A 23,252-nucleotide genomic window follows, 5' to 3' on the forward strand; every position below is an offset into this window, starting at 1 on the left:
ATCTCAGGAGAAACTGTGAAAAAAAAAAACCACTTTGTGATATACATTAAAGAAACATAAATGTTTAGAGCACATTTGGTGGCCCTAAGTAATATGATTAGCAGAGTATATTTCCTCCTCTGTATATTTTGAAATAATTTCAGGTGCTTTGCTATTTATTGCTTTCTTCAAAAGGATTTTTCAAATTAAGCGATCATCCAACCCACCAAGTATGAAAATGCTTGTAAGCCTTAGACATAAAAGTTAATTCTCACCAAATACGATGTTGGATTTCGTATACTATATTTTCTTTAAAAAGACGTAAATCAAAAGGGGTGGTTGGCAGGAGGAGGGAAGCAGAACACTACGCACGATATATATTCTCCCTTACAAAAGTATTTCAACTTGGTAACTCAAAAGGAAAGGTTAATTTGCAATAGAAGGAGAAAGGCTTGCTAGGGGATATGAATTTTTCATGTGTTGGGGTTTGTATGTGTTGAATATCCTTCCATCGCCCAAATCACGTAAATCTTGTGTGAGGTTTGCCTGGCTATGTACATCTTTGTACAGATGCAATAATCCACAAGCAAGAAATGTAAATAAAATGTAGTTGGCTTGTCAAAGGAATGTCATGCTGGTTAAGGAGGGAAAAGAGAACCATTAATAGAATAAGATGTAGAGGCCTGATTAAATACCCCATCTCTAGAAATTCATTCAGGAAAAGAAAGGAAAGTAGCACTAAAATCTGTGATAAAAATTTAAAGTCAGTTACTAAGGACTATTTGCATTTTTAATGACAGAGTAATTTACTGTAGTACATTGCTGTTATGAACTAGAAGGGCTCTTCAGGGAAAGGAGAGTTCCACATTTTATTTTATTAAGCTGTAAATCCAATTGCTGAAGAAATTTTAGACAGAGTCAATGTCTGGAATAATTTACATAAATGAATGTTGGAACTGCTTTTTCCGCACAGAAGGTTTTTCAGACGCTTAGTTTTACTAAACACAATCTTGCTTTCTAGGTAATTTAAAGCCCAACTTACAAGACAGCTGATCTGATAAACCTTCTGTTGAATTCAACTATAGGAAGGCAGATGACATGAAATTCCTTAAGTTGTTTTTGTTTTTTGGGTGGGGAGAAGAGGGGCATGGGAGGAGAGGACGTCTGCAGGATGAATGTGTCAGAAAAGTTTGCCAGCCAGCATTTCAAATGGAAAGACCAGAACAAGATGATTACTCATTACGTGACTCTGACATTACTAATATTGCACATTTAAAGCAATGAATGCGATCCTGTTTTCTTCAGGTTCAAAGTTTTCACAGGGTAGTTTTAAAATAAAGTTGAGTTTGCCATCTTTTTCTGTTCCCCAAACATTATTCACTTCAAGATATTGTATAAAGTATACACCCGTGGACGAAGAGCGGTGCGGTGAACATAAATGTTCTGAAATTATGCATATTTTTTTCAACTTTAAAAAATCCTGCTTGAATTAGTCATTTTCCGGCTCGCTCACAAACAATTAACTGTACAGTACAAGTGCAACTGAAAAATGATAAAGAGAAATGTTTATCCCCTGACAGTTCATTTCATATATGATAATTCAAGTCTGCTTTTATTTTCCAATAGTACAATTCTGTGAAATCAGTAATATTTAGAAAGGGATCTCTAAAAATACACAACACTTTAAAACAAAATAAAACAAAACACAAAGATGTGATTAGCTGAAGTTAACCTTCAAAAGATCTGTGGAAGAATTTACTAACGGCAAGAACAAAACAGTATTATTCCCCCCCAAAAAAATTTTTTTTTAATGAAGTAACTCACAGATACAATTTTTACCTCATCCTGATGGTTTTGGCACATGCTTTTCACTGGCACGATATTAGCGCCATAAAGGATATTGTGCGGCAATTTTTCATCCTGAAAGACATTTTTCCAACTTGTTGATGAGCTCATGTAGTAATTACTTGACTGTAACTTTTGATATACAGTACAGTGCACTAGTAGTAATAAATACATCTATTTTATTTTAAGGTACCAAAACATTTGCTTTCTTTGAAACAAATTTACCCACAAAATGTTTTCTGCCACAGGAATTTCAAAAGACATGGGTAACTGTTACAAACTGTAAACATTGATCAAGCTAAGATGCATATTTCCACAGTGGAAAAAGGGGTAACGTGAAAATATGATATCAAGGTGCAGGCCAGCCAAATTTAAACACATTTTAGTTCCTGATGTGTACTTTCTTCCCATTGAAACCAATTAAATTAGTCAATATTTTAAATTGAATTCCCCAGTGAAGACAGAATAGAAAGACCAGTATGCTTCATTTTGAAAGAAAACAGTGCTGCAGTCTTTGTTTATTAAGATGAAACAACATGCCATTATGCTCTTTATTGTTGAATGCCAAAAAAGAGATTCCCCCCCCTTCTCTCATCTTCTTATAGTTTATTCAACATAGATACAGAGAAGGATTAGCAGTTAAGTACAAGCATATGTGTTTTACAATTTCAACCTTTTAGCGCATAACTTCCTTACTTAAACTACTAGAGCCTATAATCACAATGATTTTACCTGATGGAACATGTTTTTCAGAAATATAATCCAACCGTTTATCCTTAACATGTCATAAATTGCCGTTCTCCCCAAAAGCCAGTAAGACTGACATCCATCACTCTTGAAACACATCTTACATTTATAGACACATCAACAACATTTATGCCTTATTATTCTCCAAATGTACCAAGATAAGAGCTATAAGGAAGCCTTTGTCCAACATAAATTGTCTTCAAGGCTATTTTGAGGTCAGAACAACATCTCCCCAAATAATTCTGAATGTCCACAAACATTTTTAACAATCTCTTTAACAATGGACTCTGATGTAAAATTCTAATGGTCTTGAAAATTTAGTCACCAGTGTTTGACAAGATTGCAAAATAAAATCACTGGTTTATATACCACATGCCTATCAGATTTTCCTGCTTCATTTTGCATCTTTTTTATTGAGATTTCATAAGAAGCCATCTTTAGATGACGCTTTCCTATTACTGCTTTTTAAGATTGAAGAAACTTTAACCTTTCTGCCATGACTAGAAAAAGCCCAGTATGTATTTGGACTTTAAAAACTTCTTGTATGGAAAGTTACATCTTAGTATTGATGGTGTAAATCAAATTTGATAACTTTTTAGATGTGTGCAACTTGCGTAATTCCCCAGCCAACATGATTTTAGTTCATCTTCATGATGCAAATGAAAGAGAAGGGTTGGGTTTACCAGATTTGAAATTGTATTATTCAAATACAAAATTGGCTAAATTGTATTCATCCAAACCAAACAACTGCTTGTTGTTTGGCTTGGATGAAAAAAAAAAAGTGTCGCTGAGAAGCAAGAGACTTTTAGAGTTAGAAGAAAATGATGATATCATGGATATTTATGGTATGAGAAAGTTAATATGTATTTCAAAAATTGTTTTATTAGACCTGCCATATTGAGAATATGTAATAAATATAAATCCAGGTTCTGGCCCAAAATACCCTTAAGGACCTTGGGTCCAGCATACCATAGAAGAAGAACAGCAGTCGAGGACAAATAGTTGGCATGTTGGAAATAATTGGAAAAACCATCAAGAGTAAATTAAAATTAAATCAAGAGAGTGCTTCATAGCAGAAGGACATAGTTTTTAATGGTTTTCCTACTTATAGCTACCAGAAACATTCAAATTAGTAAAAAAGATTTATGTTGTGTAGAAAAGACCTATTTGGAAGTACAGTACAATTGTGCACTGATGATGAACATGTAATTGCTAAGTTGTATCAACTTTTGTTGAAATTTGAAACAGGAAGAACAGGTTAAATAATGCATGATAAAGTGGGTTAAGAATTTGGTTATATTATATACAGATGGCTCAAAGGAAAAAATAGTTAAAAGAGTTGAAATTTATGCTGTCTTTTGATCTTAAAGACAGTTTTTATAAAATTATGTATCATTGGTATATGACACCATTCAAATGTATATTGCAAATGTGAACAGCATGAAAGGGTATTTTAACATGCTTGGTGGATGTGGAAAAAAATCTTAAAGGTTTTGGATTTCAATATATACTTTGATAGGATTTTAAAGATTGGTGTTCAATTGATGCCAGAATTCTTTTCCTTTTAGGACTAATGTATGAACAATTAGGAAAAAAAAATGGAAGGTTATTGTAACGTATCAGTACTGTAGTAAGAATATTATATGCACAAAGTTGGAAAGATTTAATACAAGCCACAATGGAGAAATGGTTGGTGAAATCAACACATGGAGGGGTAAATTAACTTATTTGACGAGATAAAAAGACACTATCTATATTTATTGGTGATTGGAAACCTCTTAGGGACTATTTTAAGTGGAAAAATAGGAAAAATGAATTTGTGATTTATAGCTTTGATGTTCAGAATAGATTCTAGAAAGAAGAAAGGGTTTAAACCAGGGGTGTCCAAACGTGGGAACTTTAAGACTTGTGGACTTCAACTCCCAGAATTCCCCAGCCAGCTGGGGAATTCTGGGAGTTGAAGTCCACAAGTCTTAAAGTTCCCACGTTTGGACACCCCTGGTTTAAACTTTAGGGAGATAGGTGAAAATATAATTGCACTTATAATTGCTGTGAAGAATACTGGAACCCACTTGGTTGTATCTTTTTTATTTTCTATTTTTCTTCAGCTTTTACTTTTCTTTTCTTGCACTTTTTGCTTTCTGCTGGGTTTTTCCCCTTCCTACTTTCCATTAGTTTCTGTTGGGGTTTGTTCTTCTTCTTTTTTTTAGTTTAAATTAAAATCTTATTTTTTTCAAAAAAAAAATAAAAGATTTAAATGGCTTAAAAGCGTGTTAAATTCAGTAGCTGAGCTTCATGGCAGCGCGAAGATCCCCGTTTTGGAGGCTTGTCCTGGACCTTTAATTTCCAAAATGTAACCGAGAATTTGAAAATGCACATTATGCCTGTTATAAAATTAGTTGCTCCTATCTTTTCTGCCTGTTGTTTCTGCTTTGTTCTTTTTATCCGTGATTTTTTTCTAAGTACTTAGATTATAATATTTGATGGCTCCATTGAAAGCCGCCTTCTGGAATGGATCCATAAGCTGCTTCATCCTCTAAAACACCGAGTGAGGCTTAAAGAATTGCAGGGATGTTGCTTTAATAATCAAATGGAGCTTGAAGGCCCTTGGAAATCCTCTGAAGTTACTTCTGCCTCTAGCAATTGCCTCTAGCTCAGTGATTCCCAACCTTTTTTTGGCCATGCCCCACCTAAGCATCTCTGAAATCCTGATGCCCCCATCCTAACCGCCTGACATATAATTCTTACTTTACTCAAAAAGTGAACTCTACTCACACGGAGGAAGCCTAAAAGGCCATTAGCTTGGTTTAAACAAGGTTCAAATTGCCCCCATTAAAAATCAAATTGCCCCGCTGTGGGGTATGGGCCCCATATTGGCAACCACTGCTCTATCCCTCTTTCTTTCTTTCTTTCTTTCTTTCTTTCTTTCTTTCTTTCTTTCTTTCTTTCTTTCTTTCTTTCTTTTTTCTTTCTTTTCTTTCTTTTCTTTCTTTTCTTTCTTTTTCTCTTCCTTCCTTCCTTTTTTCTTTCTTCCTCTCCTCTCCTCTCCTTTTGTAATAGCAATAGTGATAGCACTTAGATTTATATGCCGCTTTATAGTGCTTTACAACCCTCTCTAAGCGGTTTACAGAGTCAGCATATTGCTTCCAACAATCTGGGTCCTCATTTTTACCAGCCTCGGAAGGATGGACGGCTGAGTCAAACTTGAGGCAGTCAGAATTAAACACAGAATTAACTTAAGCAGTGAACAGTGAGTTAGCCTGCAATACTGCGCCACCATGGCTCCTTTCCTTTCCTCTCCTCTCCTCCCTTCCATTCTTCTTTCTTTGCCATTCATAATTTGATCAACTGAACATGGCATACGTAACACTCTCTTTCCTTCTCCTATTTTTCCCCCACTCCATAATATCTACCTTTTGAGGTCTGTTGGGGTGAGAGAGAGTGGCTGGCCCAGGTCACCCAACTGGCTTCCATACCTAAGAGAGAATTAGAAGTCATGGTCTTCCAGTTTCTAATCCGGTTCCTTAACCACCATACCAAACTGACTCTCAAAGGATTATTCACACTGTGTGGTCCTTACTCAGCACTTTTTTAAAAAAAACAAAAATAGCAGTCTGGCCTTACATACCCAATCTACTATTTGAAAGACATGGTTTATAATAGAAAATGCCAAGTTTCAGCGCAGACAGCAGTGCCATTTGGACAATGTTACAGGATTTTAACAAAATTATAGGTGCTCTCAGCAGCGTAATATAATACAGTTGTACAGTTGAGTCAAAGATGCCGTCATCTAAGACAATTTCCTAAATCCAAATTGTTACATCACCCACCGTTCTTTTTTTAAAACCCATATAAGTGTGTGTTTGCCTTTAAAGATAGTCTTTGACTTACAAACATAATTGAGCTGGCATTTATGATCGTTAAGTCATAAAATTCATAATGCAGATCAGCATGTGTTTATACCTGTCTTTTACATTTTTTGCAGTGGTCATTAAATGAATGCCACAGTCATTAAGTGAAGCCCCATTCTCCCTATGTTTTTTGCCTGAAACCAGAAGTAAACATCAGTTTTTAGCAAAACTACAATGAATCTTAGTTACTTGATACCAAGGTTCTGCAAACAGCTGTAAATACAGGCCAGTTGCCAAGTACCAAAATGTGGTTATATGACAGGGAGTGGGGGATATCAGAACTTCTAAACCAAGTCTTAAGTCTTTTTTCACTTAGTGACTAGTCATGAGTCCAAGAGGTATGATGATAGTAATATGTATAAATATATGAGTTAAAATACTTGAGTTAATATGAATTATGTTTGATGACCGTGGAAGAGATGCACGAAAGCCTTTTTGTAACCAATTGATACACTTTCTACAGTATGCAAAAAAAGAAGATTTTATGTGTTGTGTTTGCTTTGAAAATAAAAATAAAAAACATATTTTAAAAAAAGAAGTGTGTCAGTGTCAGAAGTGTGTTGGACGTGTGACGGCAGTCATGAAGTCCAACTTTCACCCATTGCAGGGAACTTTTTACAGCATACTTCAAAGCCAAGAGATCTATTTTTAAGGACCAAAATATACAAATTTAAAGTAGCTCTTGGGTAGCTTCCTTTGTGTTCTCTCCTTCTTTTTTAAGAATAAACACATAATAGTTCACAAGTTAAGTACTGGGGGAATAGCAAGGGAAATTTGTTGTCTTCAAACTACTTCCTGGGTTGTGTAGAAAAGAAAGGCCAGTTAAAAACCAGACAGAACTGCTTACACTGACTTCAAAACTTTTCATATACAGTATATGTAATTCATAAATATATAGTGAGCCAGAGAGTTATTTGGACTTACTTATTTCATCAGTCTTCCTATTGCCAACTCATTTCTCCTTTGCCTGTTTTGACAATGAGTCACTTTTCCTATGTGTTCCTCACAAGGTTGCTACGAAGCTAAAAAAAAAAAGAAGAAGAAAAAACCACCACTTCTCTCTCTTGGTAGATATCTCCTGAATGCATTTATACTTCAGTCCAACCAGGTTTGTTAAGAGGTACCCTTTCATAGTTTTGTTCTAAGAAAGGAGTGCCTCTTAAAAAAGGATATGACTCTGAACTGCTTTGCTCAAATATGTACCACTGTCTTCATTGGAGATGGCCTTGTGCAAGGAGAACTTAATGTATTACGGACCTAATGTAATACATGTACTCTCCTTTCTACAAAGAACATCAATGAATTTTTGGATTGAGTTTGTCTTGTTAGCACCTGAAACCAATAAATCAAGGGTTGGATTTAGAAGGATGGCTATAGAAGTTTATTTAGGTTTATTAGCTAACTAGCTGATAACCTGGTGTTTCCCGGGTATTTATTTATTCTAATTCATACATTTGTTCTCAAAAATAATTCCAGGCCAAATGTAATTTCTAATGTTGGATTTTTCCCCTTACCAGATGGAGCCCCCTTGTGAAGCTGTTACCATAGCAATTCCACTGCACTGTACAGTAGAAGCCATTTTACAACAGTACAGTAGAAGCCGTTATAAGGCACAACATACTGTATCGTAACAGAACACACACCCTGAGGGATGTTAGGGTTGTCTTACCCCCACAGTATTTGTTTCCAGAGACTAAGTCATCTGTGTACCAAGTTTGGTTGAAATTGCTCAAGGACTTCCAGAGTTATGCTGGAACACACACACACACACACACACACACACACACACACACACACACTTATACATATATAAGATTCCTTCATTTTCTTGTAGGAATTCCTAACGCAGTAGTCAGATATTTAAAAACATAAAAATATCTCTCTTCTTTCTTTTCATCATCCATTACATTTAATATATTAAATATACGTATATAAAGTAGAATAGGTTGAGAACAGTTAATAAGCTATAGCATTATGACTTATCAGTGATTTGACTGCACTCTCTCCTCCAAAGTCCAACCACTGCATCCTGATTCCCTTGTTTGCTAGTATGAAATGTGTATCATATAGTCCAGGGGTAAGCAATTCATTTCCCCAAGGGGCTACTGTATGTGTGATCCTGGGAGTGTTGTAGAGGGCCTAACAAATAGGGCTGTGAATGTGCATAGGCATGCATACACACATATGTAAAGTTGCATTCAAAATAAAAAACTATGCAGTTCTATTGTGTTCATGGCATACACTTATTTGCACTTGATTTCTGATGTGACTTTATATGACAGGCTGGACCAAGATAGCCAAAGCGCCAGATGTGGCCCCATGAACTATAAAATGCCCAGTTCTGGTTTAGTCGCATCTTAAAATACAGAATGCAACTAAACCAGAACTGGACGTTTTACAATGCAAAGAAGCAAATGTCATGAACACGTTAGGACAGGGGTGTCAAATTTGATTTCATTGAGGGCCGTATCAGGGTTGTGTTTGACCTCGGGGGAGTGGCTGGGATGGGTGGGGCCAGGATGGACATTGCCATTTCAATGTCACTTGTGTCGGGGGTACCTTTGGTGGCTATGGTGGGGCTGGGGGAGGGGTTTCCTCCTGCAGCCTTCTGCTACTGAAAATGGAGCCCGGTTTTCAGCCATGACGGCCTCCTTCAACCCTCTGCCAGAAAAAAACAGAGTCCAGTTTTCGGCTGCGACAGCCTCCTGCAGCCCTCTGCAGCAGAAACAGAGCCCGGGAGGCCTGTGCACGGCCCTCCCAGCCTCCTTTTCACTGGCAGAGGCACCGTAGGCCGGTCCTTTAATATATCCATGGTGGGCCAAATCTAAACACCCCGTGGGCCAGGTCCATCCTTGAGTTTGATACCCCTGGGTTAGGAAATAGTCCATGAAACTATTTCCTAACCACCCAACTTTAACTTCCTATTAGTACACTCACTTAACTTCGTGTTAAACCTAAACCCTGCTAAGTTGATGGAGCTGGCCAAATACAAGTCAGAAGTACCCCACCACAAAGCATTTGTCTAACAATACCATAGGGATAACAATACCATAGGGATGCAGTGGCTTAGTGGCTAAGATGCTGAGCTTGTCGATCAGAAAGGTTGGCAGTTTGGTGGTTCGAATCCCTAGCACCACATAATGGAATGAGCTCCCATTACTTCTCCCAGCTTCTGCCAACCTAGCAGTTTGAAAGCGCATACAAAGGCAAGTAGAAAAATAGGGATGACTTTGATGGGAAGGTAACAGCGTTCCGTGCACCGTCAGCTTTGAAACAGAGATGAGCACTGCCCCCTAGAGTCAGGAACGACTAGCACATATGTGTGAGGGGAACCTTTACCTTTGGCAAAGCTAGGCAGTATCAAAGAGTTCAGCTATCAAAATATCATGCAGCCATAAGCAAAGGAAGAGAGGACGTTCATGCCAGACTGTCATTTAATTTTATTTCTTCTAAATATGTTTTTGTGAAAGGCCATTTGCCCTGCCGAATTCTTTCTGTAATCCGCAAGGCAAAGTAGCATAGTGGCAGCCTCCAAGCTGTCTGTTTTCATTGTAGCCAAGATTTATTTACATAGCTTGTGGTGTGAGGTCCAAGTTTAAGTTCAGAAAAAAGGAAACATCTTTCAAATACATGTGTTTCACCTTGCTTTCAAAGCGCACCCTCCATTGTAACAATAATGTCTTCTGTCAACATGCATTATCTGACATAGAATACACAGACGGCGTCAAGAATTGGATGTATGTTTCATGCATTAGTTAAATTCACTGTGATCATTCTGCTCTTGCCAATTTTAAGAATGGGGAATAATGAAAGTAGCAACATAATAAAGGAAATACATCTGTGCAATAAAAGCTCGATAAAAAAAAATATGATTTATGAGCACGTGCAATCTTTGAAGCTCTGTTCCCCTGCGTGAACCTAACTTCAATCTAGTGTTGTACAAGACCAGAAAAGCTATAGCAATTCCCCCTTATAATTGCCTTTTCCAAAAGTATGCTTGAGGATCGTGCTTCCATAATTATAAGCTAGACTTCAAGTTCTCAAGAAAATACTGAGAGTTGACAAAAGAGGCTTGAACTATTCTAAGATGTACGGCAGTGACCAAATTGCAAATTATAACTCAACTGCGTGAACATCTGAATCATATGGTGCAGCTCCAGTAAGATAGATCCTTTTCAAATGGATGATTATATATTTGGTTGGATCTCATGTAGAAGTTACACCTTCCAGAATTGGCAAAAATCATTGATACATTTCAGTGAAGGAAGGGAGGAAAAAACGATCATGACTCCTTCTGCTCATTATCTAAATGTTCCATCATTTATCCCTAATGTCCATCGTTTAGTTCACTGTTGTTGAGCTGGTGTTTGGGCAGTCAGGATACACGCGGGAGCTCATAAAAGAGAAGAGCATTATCTAGAAATACAGGTAATCTTTGATTTACAACAGTTTATTTAGCCACCGTTCAAAGTTTCAATTGCACTGAAAAAAGTGACTTATGATTAAGGATGAGCTTCAAAAATTTCATCAACAGGTTCTCTGCCTGCTTGCTGGGTGGGTGTGGCCATGATGGGCATGGCCTAGGCAGCCTCCTGCACTATGGCGGGGGGGGGGGGATTTTTACCTTCCCCAGGTTCTGGAGGCTTTTCTCGAATCTCTGGGAGGGTGAAAACTTCTTCCCCTGGGCTCTGGAGACCTTCCTGGAGGCCCGTTTTTTCCCCTCCCTGAGCCTCCCCAAGCCCTGCACTTACTTTGCATCCAAAATATGCCCCATGGAGATTCCTGAGAGGGGGAGGGCAGAATGGAAGAGGGAGGATGGGAGGGGAAGGGTAGGGCCAGTTAGGGATGGGATTTGGAGTTCTCCGAAGTAGTGATAACAGGTTAGCTACAGGTTCTCAAAAACCCGGGCGAACCCATAGCAGCCCACCCCTGCTTATGATCATTTTTCACAAGACAATTATAGCGGGAACCTATGGTCATGTGATCAAAATTCGGACTTTTGGCAACAGACTGATATGTATGCAAGGGGTCATGGGATCCACTTGGGCAACAATGGGGAAGCCTGATTCACGCAACAACTGTGTGACTAACGTAACAATTGCAGTGATTTGCTTTAACAACTATGGCAAGGAAGGTTGTAAAATGTGGCAAAACTCACTTAACAAATGTCTTACTTAGCAGCAGAAATTTTGGGCTCAACAGAATAAAAACCCAAGGTGCTCATAAGTCAAGAACTACCTGTAAAGAAGACCAGTTTTACAGAAAAAAATAAATCGTTTTTACTCTGAACATGGCACTTCCTTTTTCAAATATTTCTTTTCCCCTGGGTAATTAAGACACATTCTCTAAAAGAAACATGTGCAGCTTTCACTTTAAAATAATTTTGAACTAATTTAAGTCTGTTGTCCAGTGCTGTGGTGTACCAAAGTGGGTGTCCAGTCACAATTTTATTCTCACTATTTGGGCTGCAAAAAGAAGGAAACACTACCCTTAGTGGACAGTAACATCATCAGTCACCACTAAGAGGCTCAGTAATTTTCAACCTGTAACTGTCGATTTATCAAGCCCAATCACATAGCTTTGTAGCAGAGCACGGGTATACAACTTGTGTGTGTGTATGTGTGTGTGTATGTGTGTATGTGTGTATGTGTGTATGTGTGTATATTTATGGATGTGTCTCTCGGTTCTGTAATAGGCAGATCATACATATAAATACACACATACACACACATACAAATATAAAAAGGGTAAAGGAGTCCCTGCAGATTTTACCCTGCTTGTTATTGTCAACTATAGGGAGCAGTGCTCATTTTTGTTCCAAGGCCATTGAGCCAGCACTGTCCAAGGACATTTCTGTGTTTATGTGGCCAGCATGACATCATGGACTGTTGTTATCTTTTCACCAAAGTGGTACCTATTTATTTACTTACATTTGCATGCTTTCGAGCTGGGGCAAAGACAGGCGTTTACCCCATTGCATGGTGCTCGGATGTGAAACCTAGGCTGCTGGTTTTCCAGCTGACAGGTCTGTGTCTTAACCCCTGAGCCACCATGCTGCCCTACAGATATACATATACAATATTCCTTGTATGTAATAGTACAATCTATCTAAACTTGTTGAGTCTCTGAAGCTTCTGATATTAGCTAACTACTGAAAGTTCAGCTGAGAATTTTTGCCACATGTTGTGTAAAGTCTAGAGCTCACTTATTCCTTTGGCCCTGTGAAATGAAAAACTTCACTCTCCTTCTTCTGTAGGTGAGAAAGGACACAATTATTAAAATATTCATTGAATATTAGCTACTCACACGCATCCATCCAAAATTTGCAGGTTAGCAAACCTATGGCTAATTTACCTTTTTTACCAATCTACATGGGCCTAGATTTCAACAAGACTTAGAACTGAATCAGAAAAAAAATGTGAAGCAAGGATTACTTTTAGCTTATGCAAGTGTTATTTGTCACTACTGAGTGAAGTGATTATTATCCATTAATTTTGGATCAAATATCTTGGACTGTATTAACATTAGAATGCTAAAATATACCCAGTAGATTTACAAACGATCCCTAAAGTCAAGCAAATTATTCTAAGTGAGTCCCTTGGACTGCAAAGCAATCAAACTAGTCAGTCCTAGAGGGGATCATCCCTGACTGCTCTTTAGAAGGCCAGATCCTGAAGTTGAAACTCAAGTACTTTGGCCATCTAATGAGAAAGAAGGACTCACTTGAGAAGAGTCTCATGCTGGGAAAGATTGGGGGCAAAAGAAGAAGGGGACAGCAGAGAATGAGGTGGCTGGATTGAGTCACTGAAGCAGTCAGCATGAGCTTAAATGGACTCCGGGGGATGGTAGAGGACAGGAAGGTCTGGAGGAATGTTGTCCATGGGGTCACGATGGGTTGGACATGACTTCACAATTAACAACAACAACATCCTAAACTTAGAATCACACACGCTCCCATTTTCACATTTTGGGCGAACCAGTTATTACAGTATGTGACACTCACCTCTGCTTGTCCTGCTTCTTGTATCATCTAATCAGGTGAACCGTTCCTAAGAATTTGCACATTTTCATAAAATAATTTTTCTTTATCCTAGTAAAAATTTGCCCCGAATTAGAGAGCTTAGATTTTTTTAAAAAATGGCTTAATATATGTAACATGTAAAATCACATGGCAAATGTAAATGCTTGTTACCTGTCTTAATTTCATCTCAATTATCTCTGTCTAAATTCATGTTCATAAACATTTAGCTCCTGGTTGATTATCAATAGCATTGTAAATATATGCCAATTGTCAAGTGACTGAATTTTGATCGCATGATTATGTGGATATTGCAGAAGTTGTAAGCCTGGTCATAAGTAACTTTTCTCCATCTATTGTAACTTCAAACTGTCATTAAATGAATGGTTGTAAGTTGAGAACTCCCTGTATACAGAAAGGAAGAATATGCCTTATTACGGAAAGGAAGAGAGTGTCCTTAATCAATTCCAATCATAAACCACATTGACTTTGCCCCAATTTTTCTTTCCCCTTAGAGGGTTTATTAATAAACAAGAATAAGTAGCCATTACAAAAGTTAGAAACCTAAGCCACTTTAACCTAACTTCAAGAAAATGGAAAGAAAAACACTCCTTTTTGGAAAAGTCATGAGGAGGAGAGAAGATTTAGTAAACGCTTTCTGAATAAATTGGAGAATAACATAAAACAAAAGGCAGGGCTGAAGACTTGGAAGTGACAGTATGAGCAAGCTCAGTAATTCTTCTGCAATATTATCAGCATAGAATTCTCTAGGGGTTTAAGATAGTTAGCTGTATAGCATTCATGAGTTGGTTATGGATAAAAGTAAAAAATGTAGTGTCCACTGCCTATAAAAGCTCCTGAATTATGCGGCACATATATAATATAACAAACAGCAACCACAAAAAGCTTCCTACAAGATAGTATTTTAACTCTGGGGTATTTTACTTCTACAAGGACAAGAGAAAAATGTAAACATTTAATCCTATTTTCTTTCTATTAAAGAGAAATAAAACAACAAAGAAACTTTAAAAGAAGATTAGAACTTGGGTGTCAAACTGAAGGTCCGTGAGCCAGATCCGGCCGATGGGATGCTTAGAGCTGGCAATGGTCCCTCCCCGGAAACATTGAAGGACTGGCCCATGGTGCCTCTTCTAGAGAAAATGGAGCTTGGAAGAGCTGCATGGGGAGGAACAGGCTCAAGCTCAATCCCTCCAAGACTGAGTGGCTGTGGTTTCCATCATCCCGATTTGTGCATCTTGTTCCATCTTTGATGATAGGGGGAGAAATTTTAGCCCCTTCAGAGAGGGCCCACAATCTGGGAGTCCTCCTGGACACGCGGCTTAGTTTAGAAGAACACCTGACGGCTGTGACCAGGGGGGCCTTTTACCAGGTTCGCCTGGTATGCAGTTGTGCCTCTTCCTGGATTGGGATGCTCTATGCACAGTCACTCATGCCCTCGTCCTTTCTTGCCTGGACTACAGCAACGCTCTCTACATGGGGCTGCCCTTGAAGAGCACCCGGAGGCTTCAGCTGGTCCAGAATGCGGCCGCACGGGTTATCATGAGGTACCTAGGTGCTCCCATGTTACACCCCTTTTAGGCGGTCTGCACTGGTTGCCAGTTGTTTTCCGGGTGCGATTCAAGGTATTAATTATGACCTGTAAAGCGCTCCATGGCTTAGGCCCAGGGTACCTGCGAGACCACTACTGCCACCAGTAGCCTCCCACCGTCCAGTGCGATCCCACAGAGTTGGCCTCCTCAGGGTACCGTTGGCCAGACAGTGTCAGCTAGCGACCCCCAGGGGGAGAGCCTTCTCTGTGGGAGCGCCTTCCCTCTGGAATTATCTGCCCCTGGAGGTTCACATAATCCCCGACCTCCGGTCCTTCCAACGGGCCCTAAAAAGTTGGCTTTTCCAGCAAGCTGGCCTGGCCTGTTAATTTTATCTAATTTTTAAAATGTTAGTGTTATATTAATTCGGTTTGTTTCTTGGACTGTTTCTAACTTTCTTTTAAGTTTTGTAATATGTGTTTTTTAATGCTGTACACCACCCTGAATCCTTTGGGAGAAGGGTGGCATATAAATCCAATAAAACAAACAAAACAAACAAACAAACATTTTCAGCCATGATAGCCTCCTGCAACTCTATCCATAGTGAAAATGGAGCTTGGGGAGGCTGCGTGTGGCCAGGCTTTGTTTTCAGCCACGACAGCCTCCTGGGGCCCTCTTCCAGCAAAAATGGAGCCCAGGAAAGCCATCGCGGCTGAAAACGGAGACTTGATGAGTGATGTTGAGCTGGCCACACCCACCCTGGTCATGAGCCTCCTGGCTCCCACAGTCAAACACAACCTTGAGTCAGCCCTCAATGAAATTGAGTTTGACACCCCTGAGTTAAAAAGTGTAGTGAACCAGAAACAAATGTAAATGAAAAATAAAGATAGGAAAAAATAATAAAAAACTTGGAATGCAAAAAAGTATAAACATTAAGGAGATACACAGTGTAAACATCAAGGATCCCTATTCAATATTTCTACCCAGAACAACATTTTTATAATTGAGAAACAATGTTAATATACCTTTCAAGCAAACTTGTTCTTCTTAACATAAACTGAAAATGTCTACTTAGAAACAGTGAACATGCATCTACGGATAGTCTTGACTTACTTACCGCTGAAGGACCATTCTAAGTTATGATGGCACTGATTAAGGGCACTTATGATATCACCTCAAACTTATGGCTGTCCTATTATCCCCATGGTCATATGATCAGGGTTTGGGCACTCAGCAATCAGCTTGCAATTAGTGCAGTATCTCATGAACAAGTGATTATTATTTATGACCTTTGAAGCCAGATTCCCACAAGCAAAGCCAGTGGCAAAGCTGGCTGGAAGTTGCAAGTGGTGATTGTGTTACATTGCACCTAAGAACTGTGTGGGATTGCTCCAGGAACTGCAACTGAAACTGCCATTGCAAGTCATGTAGTCACATGACATCACAGTTTATCATCATGTCACTTAGCGACAGAATTCCCACTTCCGGTTGTAAACTAGGAACTGAAAAATCAAAGCTTCAAGCTTGTCATAACCTAGGGTCTTCAAATAGCCCTTAAAAATGCCATGTTTCCCGAAAATAAGACTGGTTCTTATTTTCTTTTGACCCCTGAAATAAGCACTTGGCCTTATTATTTTTGAGGTGCAGGAGGCGGTGAGCGTGATCACCTCATGACTGCTGCTATGTTGCAATATTTCCGGGGAGGGCTTATTTTCAGGAGAGGGCTTATTTTAGCATATGCGCTCAAAAGCCCAATTGGGCTTATTATTCAGGGAAGTCTTATTTTCAGGGGAAAGGGTATTTCATGTGGTATCCAGAGTTTCCTTAAACATTAGCAATGAATTGCACCATTAAGATGATGGAAGGAGGAGATTTGAAGTGTATGGAATAGGAATAGAGCTTAATTCAACTAAATTCAGTCTAGTTTAGTTTTGTCCTGACTCTACCTTGTAGCTCTGCTTCCTTCTAGGAGTGTCTTCCCAGGCTGCCTCTCAAGGGACACCAGCATTCCATGGCCTGTAGAAAAGTTCCATGGTATCTTCTGAGAGTGGAAAAGCCAAATTGAAAGAGTTGCTTGGCCTCAAATTCAGTGTCTTTAATTTATTTGTCCTCTGTTTGTACTGGCAGCTTGCCACACTTCCTGTGTCAGCTGCCAGCATTAGCAATGCATTTGCCTAACAGAAGATTGTATGCAGGCAATTTAAAAGTCTGAGACAAGACAATCCATAAAGATCCACCTGGCACACCCCTCAGCTTTTGTCCACCTCCAAAGAGCATGCTGTCACAAACCACATAATTTACACAAACAATCCTCATGATGAAAGGTTGGCTATGGATGCTACAAAAGTGGACTGCTAGATTTTTCTAATGGTTTTGTGAACACATTGGGCAATATTTTTAGATTCAGCTGGCTCTGTAAATGTTTGGGACTCCACATCTGGACCACACATCACATCCTTTCCAAGTTGGGGAGGACTCTTCAAGATGTCTTCCTCATGAATGACTTGAAGGTTTTAGGAAATTCACACTCTATAAGGAAAATCACATCCTTCCATCAAATGTCAAGTCTTTGATATACAATGGTACCTTGGTACTCATCATTAATTGGTTCTGGGAGGTGTGATGAGTATGAAAAACAATGAGTACCAAAGACACTTTTCCCATGAAAAGAATAATAAAGTGAATCACAAGGTAGCTGACACTGAAAAATTCTAGTTTGTGCATTGAGTACCAAACAAACAATTAGTAGTAGGACCAATTTTTCATGTCAAAATGCATTGAGTACCAAATTTGATTAATTACAAAGCAGTTGAGTACCAAGGTACCATTGTGTACAACATAAGTATGTTACATTTGTGTGTTGGCTACTCTAATAAGAACAGGAGAGGAAGCCAGGCTGTATGAGTGAGGTTTTTTTTCTATATTTGCCTTCACACTGAAGATTTTTGGGAATAATTTAGTGGTTCTTCCTTCATCTGCAAGACTGTCAAAGCAATTTCTACATCACACTCTTATTATTTGGAATGGAACCATCTCAAGGTATGACAAAATGTTTTACAATTTGAATTATTTCAATGGAAGACGTGGACATTCAACGCTCAAGAATTTTTATTTTTGCTGTGTTCATTTGAAATTAATCTTTTAGGGAATAATAGCAATTTACAAGTCATGTTAACAATTTCTACATTTATAGGCTAATACTAAAGTACACAAACTATTTGTATCATATGTACCAACATTTCATGAAGATTTCTAATGTATGGGTAGACATGGAGTTTATGAAAGACTAGTTTTATAGAATTTGTATAGAAGAAACACATGATGGGCTTCTGCAATATGTTGCAAGTTTTCCACAGCATCATATCTCTTACGTATTCTATAATTCTTACAGATCAACCTTGAACATATTGTGTAGAGGTTCGGATGAGGTTAAGGTTGTAAAAGACTGGGTAGAGCTAAGTTGTCCTTCATTTGACCAAGATCCTCATGGAATAACAGTCTACTCATGCTGGCTCCCCTTGGTAGGAACTCTCCAGACATTCAATGTGGCAGAACTAAGTAAGAATCTATACTCCATGCTAGAATTGAAGATATTGAATTAAGCCTAATTCACTTACCCAGTGCGAGAGGACAGTTCCATCTTATAACATAGCAGTTAAAATCTTGTCCTTCTTTTTCTCACCTTTGGCCACCACTAAACAAAATCGGTGCTAAGCTGGTGGCATAATTGAAATTCCTGCTCTGAAAAAAAAGTCTCTCAAAATACTTCCACATATAATTGGGTTGGGCAGTGTCTGGACTAAGCCATAAGGTAGTTTGGTTTTGGCTTTGTGGCTTATGTGACTCAACCATTGTGTTCATAAAACATAGTTTATGGTTTAATGTGAACTCAGGTAATGGTTGTTTATAGAATAAACTAGGTTTTTAAAAAAGATGCTTAGTACCGTATTGATGTCAGAAAGCATAGAGTGGAATCAGATTTTAAATGCATAGGATAACATTTTATTGGTATTTATACATTTATTTCATTTTTATTATTTTAATTAGAATGTCATAACGTACTAGGACTCTAGTAGAATACAAATAGCAAGTGAGTACGGTAATAATGAGTTTATTCGTAAATACATTTATTCTTTCACATATAGGTTTAAAGTCTGTCAATGAATGTACTGTAGACTTTATTTTCCAAAAATATCCTCTTTAATATTCTTTTAAATAAACCATATTTAGTATCACGGCCTATGAGAAGATTTTTTTCCCATTTCAATGGATAAATATTAAGTCAACAGCAGAGGAAAAACATATTCAGAAATCAATGTACATACAACTACACATTAATTTTCTTGCAGCTCTGTTGTTTTGTTTTAATTAAACCAGTTTGTGAATGACATCCTTCATTGTTGTAAGGGAACAATGGTCTCGTACAAACAGCTCACGTCCCTTCTTAACCAACTCTTTCCCATTAAGAAAGGCAAAGAGCATATTTGATTTCACAATCTACTAAAATGTAAAACAAAAAAGCTATGATTGCAACTCTTCGCAAACAATGTAGGCAATAAATACAGTAAATTACTGTTGTGTGTAAGACAATACACTAATGTTAACTGAAGCAACAGAATTTGAATACATACTCCCTGTGGGAATATTTCTCTCACACTCTCTCCTCTCCTCCCCTCCCTCACTTTTTTCTAAGAAGGAAGTTGAGCTTGGTCATAAATAAATCAGTGTGTTTATTCTTGCTAGACTGGAAAATCAAGTCTTCTAAGATATTGTCTTGTGCTTTAATGTGACAATTGCTCACCACATGGCAGTGGTCCTTTAAAAACAAGAAGGGATATCAATCTGAAGTACAAAAGATCTTCAAGACACATCAGAATCCATACTGGTGATTGTATAACAGACTAGAGTTTAAAAGCAAGGCACAATGCAATAAATAACAGCTACTGAATGGGAAGAGCTTTGAAATTTTCCCAAACCAGCTGCTGTTGGAAAGCAAATGGGAAACTAAGGGGAAAGTGATTTGATTTAACAAAGGGGTGAATATGCTGTCAAAAGGATCCTTGGCATTTCAGTTTTATCAACTAAAGTTTAAAGCGCTGGCTGGTAACTATAATGCAAGAGTACTTTATGCTAGGAGCCAACAGTAGAATTTAAGCAATATTCTTTTCCAATATGGAACAGATATATCAAACAAGTTTCATAACATAGAACAAGGTAAGTACAGATGAAAGACTGGGAAAGCTGTTGCTGCTACATAGGTCCAAAGACTTTCAGAAGAGCCTGAGGTCTTTGTTTCCACAGTTTTAGGATGAGATTCAGATTTAGCACAGATTAACTACTGTGCAGAAAAAAAAATAATTTAGCTGGTTACAGAATTAAACAGCTTGCATAGCAGTTACAGATTCCATTAGTTCAGAACCAGGAAATCATACACTAACCAAATGTAGGACTTCTGTTCACAGCTAAAACATCAGACTAGAGTAACTGAACAAAATCCTGAAGAACTTGTATGGTCCTTTATCATCCAATAAGTCAAGTGTTTCCCACTGATATAGGGAGTGGCTATTCAGAGCAGAGGTTCAGAGCTGTAAGTATGTGAACTTCTGGTAAGGGCTGGAGGTTAGGAAGTGTAGACAGAATTTGATCACACAGCCCAACACACTTTCTTCTTACTGCAACTTGTATAGGTATATTTCTTCCATTGGTTTTTGACCACTGAAGCTAATAACTCAATGATTAGGAATGTTTGCTCTGAGTTATAATTCAGATGGTGGTCTCACTTTGTGAGGCTCTGGGGCAATTTGCTGCCTTCCCATACCTTTTGAAAAAGTCCTGATGGAGGGACTTATAAGGCCACAATTGACCTCAACTGGAATAAGCTGCTCATCAGGAGCTTTCCATGGTGCTGCAAACCACCATTTACCAGGCTTTATGGTAATCCGCTATGGATTGGTTGAAATCAATGGTAGCAGGAAAGAGTTCTGTTTTTAGCAGACAAGCATTCCGTACCCATCGTCTGAAGAATTATCAAATTCAGCATTACACAATAGTTAATTTAAATAACTAATTATTTGCCAAGCAAATAAAGGTCAGGTCTTGCTACTCCTCATTCTTCTGCACTGTCCCTTAGAACGTCTCTGGGGCAGAAGAAAAAGAACCCAAATAGAACTAAGAATGGAACAAAGAAAATTCCAGAAGGAGAGAATTGGAGGTTGAGAAATTGGGATAGATATCTCCTAGGACATTGTATGGGATCCCACTCTGAGAGCAACTTGCTCAGGACTACTGAACACCAGCAATACCAATGGTATTTACACATAAGGACATATGCATTTTCCTGCTTGATCAGTCCACTTAGCCCAGCAGTCTGTTCTCTCATGGCCAACTACTACATAAGGAAACCCTCTAGTCTTCCAGTAGATGCCCTTTGGGGGACGTCACACTGCCATTATGTGGAGTGGCTCAAGGAGCCATTGATTCCCATGTCATTCGTGAATTGGTCCAATCCTTTTCTGAAGTCAGCCAAGTTGGTAACCAGTAACAAATTCCAAGTTTAATTGTGTGTTGTGTAAAAAAAAAATCTCCCAGGATTCAATTTCAGTGGGTGATCTCTGGCTCTACCAAAATAGTTTCTCCTTGTCCACCATGTATTATTTTGCCCACGTCAGTTGTGTTCCCCCTCACTTGCCTGTTTTCTAGGCTAAAAAAGCCCCAAATGTTGCAACCTTTCCTCATAGGGAAACTGTTCCAGCCCTTTCAACATCTTAGTTGCCCTTCTCTGAACCTTCTCTAACCCCACCTTATTCAGGTGTGGCAACCAGGGCTGCACACAATATTTCAGACGCAATGTCATCATTGATTTATATAAGGACATTACAATATTGACATCTCTATTTTCAACATTATTTTCAACCGCAACATTTCTTATTCTAACAACTGTTGGTCTTTTCTTACACTAGATGCACACCGTGTTTATGCCTTTTGGGGGGGACTATTTACCATTACTCCAAGACCTAGTTACTTGCGGGATCGCATCCTCCCACATACATCCCTGTGGCCAATCCGCTCTCACAGAGAGGGCCTTCTCCAGGTGCCGTCCACTAGGCAATGCCAGCGGGCGGCGCCGAGGAGTAGAGCCTTCTCTGTGATGGGCCCAACCCTCTGGAATGACCTCCCCCCCGACATTAGAACCACCTCGGACTTCCGCTCCTTCCGTCAAAAATTGAAGACTCACCTGTTCCGACTAGCTGGCCTGGCATGATTATAAATGTTACATCTATGAACTCCTGGTAGTATATTCTCATCTGGTTATTTTAAGGGTAATGTTTTAGTTTTAATTGTTTTTAGGGCTTTTAGCCTCATATTTATTTATTCTTCTGTACAGGACTCTTAATTTTAACCTCCTCCACATATATACATACATATATTTATAGCCCTATTTATATTTGTATTTTATCTGTGATTTATTGTGGACTGTACACCGCCCCGAGTCCCTTTTTGGGAGAGGGGGCGGTTTAGAAATGTGAATAAATAATAATAATAATAATAATAATAATAATAATAATAATAATAATAATAATAATAAAGATCTCTTTCTTCATTCATTACTATTAACTCTGATCCTATATTTGCATTAGTAGTTAGGAATTTTGGCCCCAGTATTCAACTCAGGAGTGAAATCCACTTACCTCTGCTACCGGTCCAGTAGCAATGAGAGCATGTGTGTTTCCACACATTCGCAGGACCTTTTGCACATACACAGAGAATCAAAATGATGTGCGGGCGAGTGGGCAGAGCCTACTACTGAGCATGCCTGCAAAGGTAAGCAAACAGTGAGGAGGGGAATCTGCTGTACCACGCTATTTAGATTAGCTAGAAAGCAGGAAATCCTGCTTTCTAGCTAATATAAATTGTTCATTACAGCTGATCATCAGAAAAACGTTTTTGTGTTTTTTACTACTGGTTCGGGTGAACCAGTAGCATTTTTACTACCAGTTCGGGCAAACCAGTCCCAACTGGTAGCGTTTCACCCTGGTTCCACTTCAATACTTGTTCACATTGAATGACATTTGTCATTTTGATACCCACTCCTCTGATCTGTAGAAATCCCTTAGGACCTTTTTGGGGGAGGGGGGAGGGCTTTATTAAAGTATGTTAAAATGCCCTTATCCATATTTTTATCAATACCCTCAAAAACCTCTAGTG

This window comes from Natrix helvetica, assembly GCF_964273705.1.
Source record: "Natrix helvetica genome assembly, chromosome: 4".
In the NCBI taxonomy this organism is placed as follows: Eukaryota; Metazoa; Chordata; class Lepidosauria; order Squamata; family Natricidae; genus Natrix; species Natrix helvetica.